This window comes from Elephantulus edwardii, unplaced genomic scaffold (genome assembly GCF_000299155.1).
Source record: "Elephantulus edwardii isolate Elephantulus edwardi_28Jun2011 unplaced genomic scaffold, EleEdw1.0 scaffold00075, whole genome shotgun sequence".
NCBI lineage: Eukaryota > Metazoa > Chordata > Mammalia > Macroscelidea > Macroscelididae > Elephantulus > Elephantulus edwardii.
Window position 1 is genome coordinate 6,563,478 of NW_006399825.1, and position 8,226 is coordinate 6,571,703.

At 42.8% G+C, this 8,226-nt stretch overlaps 1 pseudogene; it reads right to left on the bottom strand.

Annotated features, from left to right (window-relative positions):
• Positions 1-1,264: 1,264 nt before the first annotated feature.
• On the bottom strand, positions 1,265-1,851 carry LOC102859707 (annotated as a pseudogene).
• Positions 1,852-8,226: the final 6,375 nt, after the last annotated feature.

Genomic DNA, 8,226 nt, shown 5'->3' on the forward strand with positions numbered 1-8,226 from the left:
GGGCTCTATGAGGAGAAGTGTGGCATCAGGATTGGTGGAAGACCTATTAACTATCTGCATTAGGCAGATGACACAACCCTGCTTGCTGAAACTGAGGAGGACCTGAAATCCTTACTGCAGAGGGTCAAGGACTGCAGTCTTCAGTATGGATTGAAGCTCAATGTCAAGAAGACATTCTCACTACTGGACCCTTTGGCAGCATCAGGATGGACGGTGAAGAGATTGAGATTGTTAACAACTTTAGTCTGCTTGGCTCCACAGTCAACACTCTTGGCACCAGTAGCCAGGAAACCAGAAAACATATTGCGATGGGAAAGTCTGCTGTTAGGGACCTCTCCAGGGTACTGAAGAGTAATGATGTCACTCTGGAGACTAAGGTGAGTCTGATACAGGCCATGGTCTTGGCAATCACTTGTTATGCATTAGAGAGTTGGACAATGACTAAGGAGGATAGAAGGAGAATTGATGCCTTTGAACTGTAGTGCTGGAGAAGAGTATTGAGAATACCATGGACTACTAGGAAAACAAACAGATTCATCCTGGAAAGGGTTAAACCAGGCTGCTCCTTGGAGGCAAGGATTCTGAGGCTTCATCTGCCATACTCTGGACATGTTGTAAGGAGGGAGAGGTCCTTGGAGAGGGAAATCATGCTTGGGAGGGTCGAGGGATGGCACAGAAGGGGAAGACCCTCTATGAGGTAGACTGATTCAGTGACTGGGGTAATTGGGATGGATGTGTCAGAGACAGTGAGATTGGCACAGGATACAGCAGGTTTTAGGGCTGCTGTACATAGGGTTGCTATGAGTCGCAAGCGACTCGATGGCACATAACAACAACAACAACAACGATATACATATATTTTGTTGTCATTAGGTATTATTAGTCAGATCTTACATACTGTGAGCCTATGTACAGCAGATGAAGTCCTCATAACCTCTGCTGTGCTCTCCCCACTGCCATAGCCCCTTTGTTAATCCACCTTTCTGACAAGCCTCCTCTCTTTTGCAGACTGTTTACTTTTTCAAGCATGAGATCTCTTTCCAGAGACTATCATGTCCCCAACCCATCCCCCAGCCAATAATATGCCCAATAAATGTGAGATGAAGTTTCCCTATCTTTTTTTTTCTAAATGATTAAATATTTATTGAGTACTGCTATATACAGGCAGAAGGGTCAGAAGTTCCTTTTTAATTTTGCCAGCATTGCCTAGGTCCTCACATTAAAAAATCCATTTTGCTGATGTTGGCATCCACCAATTTACTGGTTAATCTTCATGTACAGTCTTCTCCAGAGAATTTTCAAATATTGCATAGTGATGAAGACCAGTGTGTATTCCAATGAATATTTGAAAGAATATAGGAAGTGCCATTACTTTCAACTCTCTGTGACAAAGCAGCATCCAATGCTGTATAACCCTTCCTTTTGAAGGCAATGGAACAGTATGATACTTGACTGCCAGACGCCCATTTTTAGAAAAAGCCAAACCAGTGGGATATAAGGCACCACATAACAGGCCAACTAGTGAACTTCTCACGACACAATTCTCCTTGCTTATATTACCTGAATATAAAGCATCAGTTACAAACAGTTTGTATGTAACTATAGTGGATAAGAACGGAAGCGTAGTTAATGATGCATATGTCTTCAACGCATCCTGGTTAACTCTGAAGCAGTATCTGAAAAGAAAGTTTGCCAGTATTCCAGAGAGGCCAGCTGTTGTTCCAAGGAATAAGGTCTTGTTCTCTTTTCTAAGATCATCAATTTTTTTTCTATAAGTTCAATGACTGCTGATCTTCTGAATTTTCCATCTTCTAAAAAAGAATTGGGCTGGCCATCGGCATGTGTTGTCATTTTGATGTCCTAAGAGCTTCCTGAGTGGTGAACACAAGCAATTTGGAAGAAAGGTCTGGCTATCTCCTTGTCCCTCCATTCTGCTCCAGCTCCTCTCCCGAGCGCCGCCATTTTTGCGGCTCACGTGACCTCAGTTTCCCTATCTTTGCTTCTAAGGTACACTCTGGCATTATTTCAAAATAGATTTGTTCTTTTAACATTTCATAAGGTATTCATTCCCCCCCCCTCAACTCAATTCAAAAGCATCAATTCTTCTTCAACATTCCTTATTTATTAACATTCCTTATTTATTGTCCAACCTATGTTTGGTTATTGATGTTCATGGAATCTAATATGTCACAATCTCTGACACACTTGAGCCTATTGCTGCAGTCACTGTACCAATCCACCTGGTTGAGGATCTGCCTCTCTTTCATTGTCCCTCCGCCTTTCCAACCATGATATCCTTCTCCAAGGAACAGTCTCTCATAGCAACATTCCTAAAGTATGGCGAGATGAAGCTTCACCATCCTTGCCTCCAAGGAGCACTCTGACTGCACCTTCTCCAAGACATACCTATTTGTTCTTTGGACAGTCCATGGGATATTCAGCACTCTATTCCAGTTCAGAGGCATTAATTTTTCTGTCATCAAACCTATGTTCATTGTTGTTAAGTGCCATGGTGTTTAGTAAAACTCATAATGATTCTATGAACAACTGGTCTGAACACTATATTACCCTGTGCCATCCTCACAATCTATGACACACTCAAACCCATTGTCAGTCACTGTGTCAATCTACTTGGTTGAGGGTCTTCCTCTCCTTTGCCTCTCCTCCACCTTTCCAACTATGATGTCCCTCTCCAAGGAATATCCTCCCCTAACAACATGCCCAAAGTATGTGAGACAAAGCTTTGTCATCTTTGCCTCCAAGAAGCACTCTGGCTGCACCTTGTTACAAAACACTGAACCCACTGCTGCCAAACTGGTTCTGACTCACGCCAACAATCCACCAGGTTCTTGAATCTTTATGAGGGCCAACTTCTCATCTTTCTGCCACGGAGCAGCTGTTAAATTTGACTTGCCAACCTTTCAGTTGGCAGCCCAGCATGTTATGCACTACACTGATAGAGCTCCTTTATGATGAGTGGCTTATACAGACACATTGTCTTTAAGGCCATGCCAAACCTTCCTTTATTTGAGGCACTCCAGAGGTGTACAGAACTCAGTCAAGACCCTTGACTGAAATGACAGATATTCTGGCCATGAAGCCGTATGGGGCCCCTTGCTAGAAACATCTCTTTTTGCGCTTCTTATGCCACTCCATATCTGAGAGGACCCTCAAGCCCCAATTTTTCCACTTGGCTCAACCAGGCACTTACTAAACGACAAGAAATCAAATTCTTTTCAATAAATCTATTTTTGTATATTAAATGCATTCATGTATAAACTAGGCCCTAGGAGTCAGGGTCACTTAAGGAGATTAAGTTCAAACAAGCCCTCATACATGCATATTCGTAGTACTACTGTTCAAATTGCCAAAAGACAGAAACCACTCAAATGTGTCCTCCAACAGATGAATGAACTTAAAAAGTAGCACATTCATATAATGAAATATTATGAAGTCATGAAACTAGATTGGCATACTAATAACAGCTAGGACATGTTGTTGATGTTAGGTGCCATTGAGTAACCAACTCATAGTGACCCTATGAACAACAGATCCGAACCCTGTCTGATCCTGTGCCATCCTCATCATCTCAGACATACTTGAGCCTCTCGCTGCTGTCATGGGGTCAATCCATCTCACTGAGGGTCTCCGTCTGCTTCACTGGCCCTCCACCTTCCCAGCATTATGTGTGTATTTCCAAGGAATAGCCTCGTCTAACAACATGCCTGAAGTATGTGAGTTAGTCTGAGAGTGTAGTCATGGAACTACATGTTCACCCCCAGCCCTCCTCCCACAAAGTTCAAACTGTGTGGCCCAGGGACAAGGACAAATGAAAACATATGTTTCACATAAATCATCAATTTGAAAATGTTGTCCCAATTGTCACACTCTCATTTTTTCCTCTGTATGCTGCATATTTACACAAATAATGCTCATGTTCTACATGTTTGTCAAATACACCCTCAACTGTATTTAGGGTAGGAAAAGTAATTGCACACTTGTAAAAACATCTGGGATTGATGCAGGTGGATTGTGGAACATCGTTAATGAATGCATAACATGTGCTATTTTGTACCATTTAAAAGCAAGCTGTAGACAGTGTTCCCTTTTGTATGTAAACACTCCAGCATATATTACCCAATGTTTTTGGTCATTCTTCTAAGTGACATAGCACTGGTCTGTCTATTTGCTGTACAGAGGTAACTCGTAGTTGCTGTGATGCTGAACACTGTGACTCTGGTGTTACAAATACGATAATGGTTACCCATGGTGGACAGTGCTCCCCAATTAAAACAAGCTTGGAAGCAGGAGTGGCATCCACTTCCAAAATAGCTTGCCTCTGGAAACTCTATGAACTTGGAAAAATGATGAAAGTTATACAAGTATTCAGGTCTTTCATTCATAGAATCACTAAGAGTCGTCTATGATTCAGTAGCACTTAACAACAACAAGAAGAAGAAGGATCATCTACTAAGTAGCCACAACATTTTGTTCACAGCCAAGATGCTTATTATTGATTGATGCCTCTCAGCTGTGGTGTTGGAGAAGAGTACTGAATGGTCTGCCAAAAGAACAAACAGATATGCCTTGGAGAAAATGCAGCCAGCGTGCTCCTTTGAGGCAAAGACGACAAAGCTTAATCTCACATACTTTGGGCATGTTGCTAGGAGAGGCTATTCCTTGTTGTGGGGGATCATGTTTGGAAAGGTAGAGGGATGGTGAAGGAGAGGAAGACGGTCAGCCAGACGGATTGACACAGTGACTGCAGCAATGGTCTCAAGTGTGTCAGAATAATAAGGATGGCAGAGGTTTCAGATCTGTTGTTCAGAGGGTCACAATGAGTCGTAGTAGACTTGAATAGCAACTAATAACAACAATAACATACAGACCATGTTTAAATTAGCTGGATCACCCCTTTCTAGCTGTGCTTTTTAAATCTTGGATCTAATCAAAGACCAAGCATTGCCTGTAGCTGTCATTTGTAAAAATCTCATTCATAGATTCCGTTTCTTCTAACCTACAGATGTAAATAAAGGCTCACAGCAGGCTGCAGATACTGCCAGTGCCCTGCCTGTGTTCTCACAGCTCACTTACAGCTTCTTGTTTCCTGTGTTCATGGACTCTCAACTTCTCTGTCATCAAGGCTTCTTCAAAGCTGTGGGGCTTGCTGAAACAGCCACAGGGCAGCCCAGAAGAACTGAGGATTTCATCATTCTCGGGGCTAGCTCCTCCCTCTCAGTCAATCAGGTTATCAAGTTCACAAGTCAGGGCATGGACATCCTAGCTTTCTCATCCCTTGTTGAAATAACTCTGAGGCCTATTCTTCATGGTACCTTAGAGAGGAAGCTGAGCCCCTGCTTCCCCTCACAGTTACTCTTCATTAACACATTTCCCCTCACTCTCCTTCCTCTATCTTTTTATCCCCTACTTGTACTTCTTGGGATTACCTTCCAGCTTAAATATGTACAGCCAGACCCTTATTTAAGAATCTTCTTTAGAGAAAACCCAAATTAAGGAACATTAAATAAACAGCCCAAATACATGTAGCTAATTGTTGGTAAAGTCTGGGATCCAGCATTCAAAAGCTGGTTTTAGAGACACACCCTTTTCTTTTTTCTTTCTTTTTTTTTTTAAGCCTTATACTCTTTATTTGAATGAACCCTTAAATGACAGTGTAAAATGTCAGAGGCTGTGCTGGAGCGAGGGGACTGTGAAAGTCTGGGCCACTGCCAGGCACCTTCTGTTCCCACCAGGCACCACGCTGTGAGAGGGGCAGCCGCCGAGCGGTGGCCTCACAGGTCCTCCAGTGACGACATCTCTGAGAGCTGCAGCAGGGACAACAGGTTTAGGGCCGAGACACCAGGCTGTGGCCGGCACAGAGCAGTAGCATCCGCAGCAGGCGCTAGGCAATGGTGACCTTGAAGTCTTCTCTGTGTTTGCTGTGAAGGTTCACCACAAACACAATCAGGTCAGTTGGGGTGGAGTTACACTGAAGGGCAGGGTAATGGAGTTGGCCAACTGCCAAGATGGTGGCCTTGTTCAGATCAGGCATTCAGTTCTGTGGCTTCAACGTCAACATCCTAGATGTAGGCACAACCGCCCAGAGAAACACTCTTTTGCCCTGAACCAAATATCTTTTTTTCACACAAAAATACTTCACATAGTTTACTGAAGGTTCACAATCAGCAAAATAGGAATGGAATGAAAGTGCAACTCAGATTTAACTATCTACAAAGCTCTCATCAATAGCATTCTATAGGGGAACAGATGAAGGGAACAAACTGGAAAATGAATGGATGACTAGACATTATGACACTTAACAATCTGGAATAGGACAAGCACTACAGAGGGAACTGGGTATAGGTAGGGAAGATAACATATATGAATGAATGAAAATCAAACTCTATAATTTTCCTATAATTATAATAATAAAATGGAATAATATAATCTTGTTATATGCTGTCGAGTTGCCTAAGACTCATAGCAACACTATGTACAACAGCCCTAAATCCTGCTCTATTCCTTGCCAATTTATTGTCTCTGACACACCTACCGCCATTACCCCAGTCATTGAATCAATCCATCTCATCGAGGGTCTTCTTCTCTTGCTCTGTTCCTCCACCCTCCCAAGCATGACATCCCTCTCCAAGGACTAGTCTCACCTTACAACATGTCCAAAGTATCTCAAACGAAGCTTCAGAATTCTTGCCTCCAAGGAGCAGCCTGGTCTCACCCTCTCTAGGATGAACTTTTCTTCTAGCAGTCCATAGTATAGTTAATACTCTTTTCCAGTACCACAGCTCAAAGGCATCAATTCTCCCTCTATCATCCCTATTCATTGCCCATCTTTCCAGTGCATAGCAAGTAATTGCAAAAGTCATGGCCTGTATCAGGCACACCTTACTCTCTGGACTGAAATCGTTGCTCTTCAGTAATCTTAATGAGCACTAAAAAAATGTAAAATTTAAAGATAGCACAGACTAAATCACTTACCCTGTTTGATCCGTTTCTGTAAATGTGGATCTAAGAAAACCATCGAGCAATTCTACACTGCTATACATAGGATGCGGGAGAAGGATGGGCAATCTCCTCCTGTGCGATTAAACTGCCTCTGAAAAGCTGCCAGAGGGCCGGCTATGGGATGGTTCCTACTCAATGGCACACAACAACAACAAAACCCAAACAATAACATACATAAAAGAACTACAATTCAGAACCAGCTTACAGAATCTGGTTGTGGTGAAATCTGAAATATATCACCATAACCTTCATAAAATTGTGACTGAATGCCAAAGAATGGGCTGTGCACTATTTTCAATAAATTTTATCTTGTCCAATTACCCTATTGAGCAATCTAGAAGCGTGAGGTTTCAATGACCTGGGGACACTTAGCAACCTCCATGTTTCATGGACCATAAATCTTTATGATAGGCAACTGCTCTTCTTTCTCCCACATGTAGCTGGTGGATCTGGACTGCTGACCTGTACGTTAGCGGCCTGACAGATGTTTATTGAGCTTCCCTACGTTTCTGTCCTCATTCTAAAGGCTCTCCTCATACTACTTGATCAACTTTCAAATCACAATCCTAGGAAGAGGCTATCATTAATACCCCCTATTGTCAGTCAGTCATGGTGCCAGAAGGAAATGGAAGGCACACTCATATACGATGCAAAGTGAAGAAATTATTTATGGTCTTACAGAAATGATTAAGGGAACCAAGAGAGATGCTGAAGGACTAGGGATAGCTTGGCTGTGTTAGAGCTTGAGGCACAAAGGGAAAACTAATGTTACCAGAGCCCAGTAGTTGCTAGCAGCACAGAGGAAGAGTCATTTGTCAACGCTAGTCTTGAAGGAATACAATCTATATCCCATCCACAGGGCTCCAGACATTCTATCTTCTGTTCTTGGCACCCAGCTGGCCCTCCCCCCAGTAGTTGAACTGAAGAGTGTCTCAGTGATACCATCTGCAGGGGAGCCAGATTTCTGTACAGAGAAAGAAGCCTTTGGGTTTTGTATAGGGTAGAAGGGATGAGAGTAGCATTACCTTCCATTTAGGAGTTCCTGATTGGTGCAAAATTAGGTGCTAGATCACTAGCCGTAAAGAGAGCAGTATAATCCCATCCAGGGATGCCTCAGAAGACAGGCCTGGAAATCAGCTTCCAAATGGCCACAGTATTGAAAAATCCTCTGGTGCAATTCTGTTCTGCACATAATGGATTGGGAGA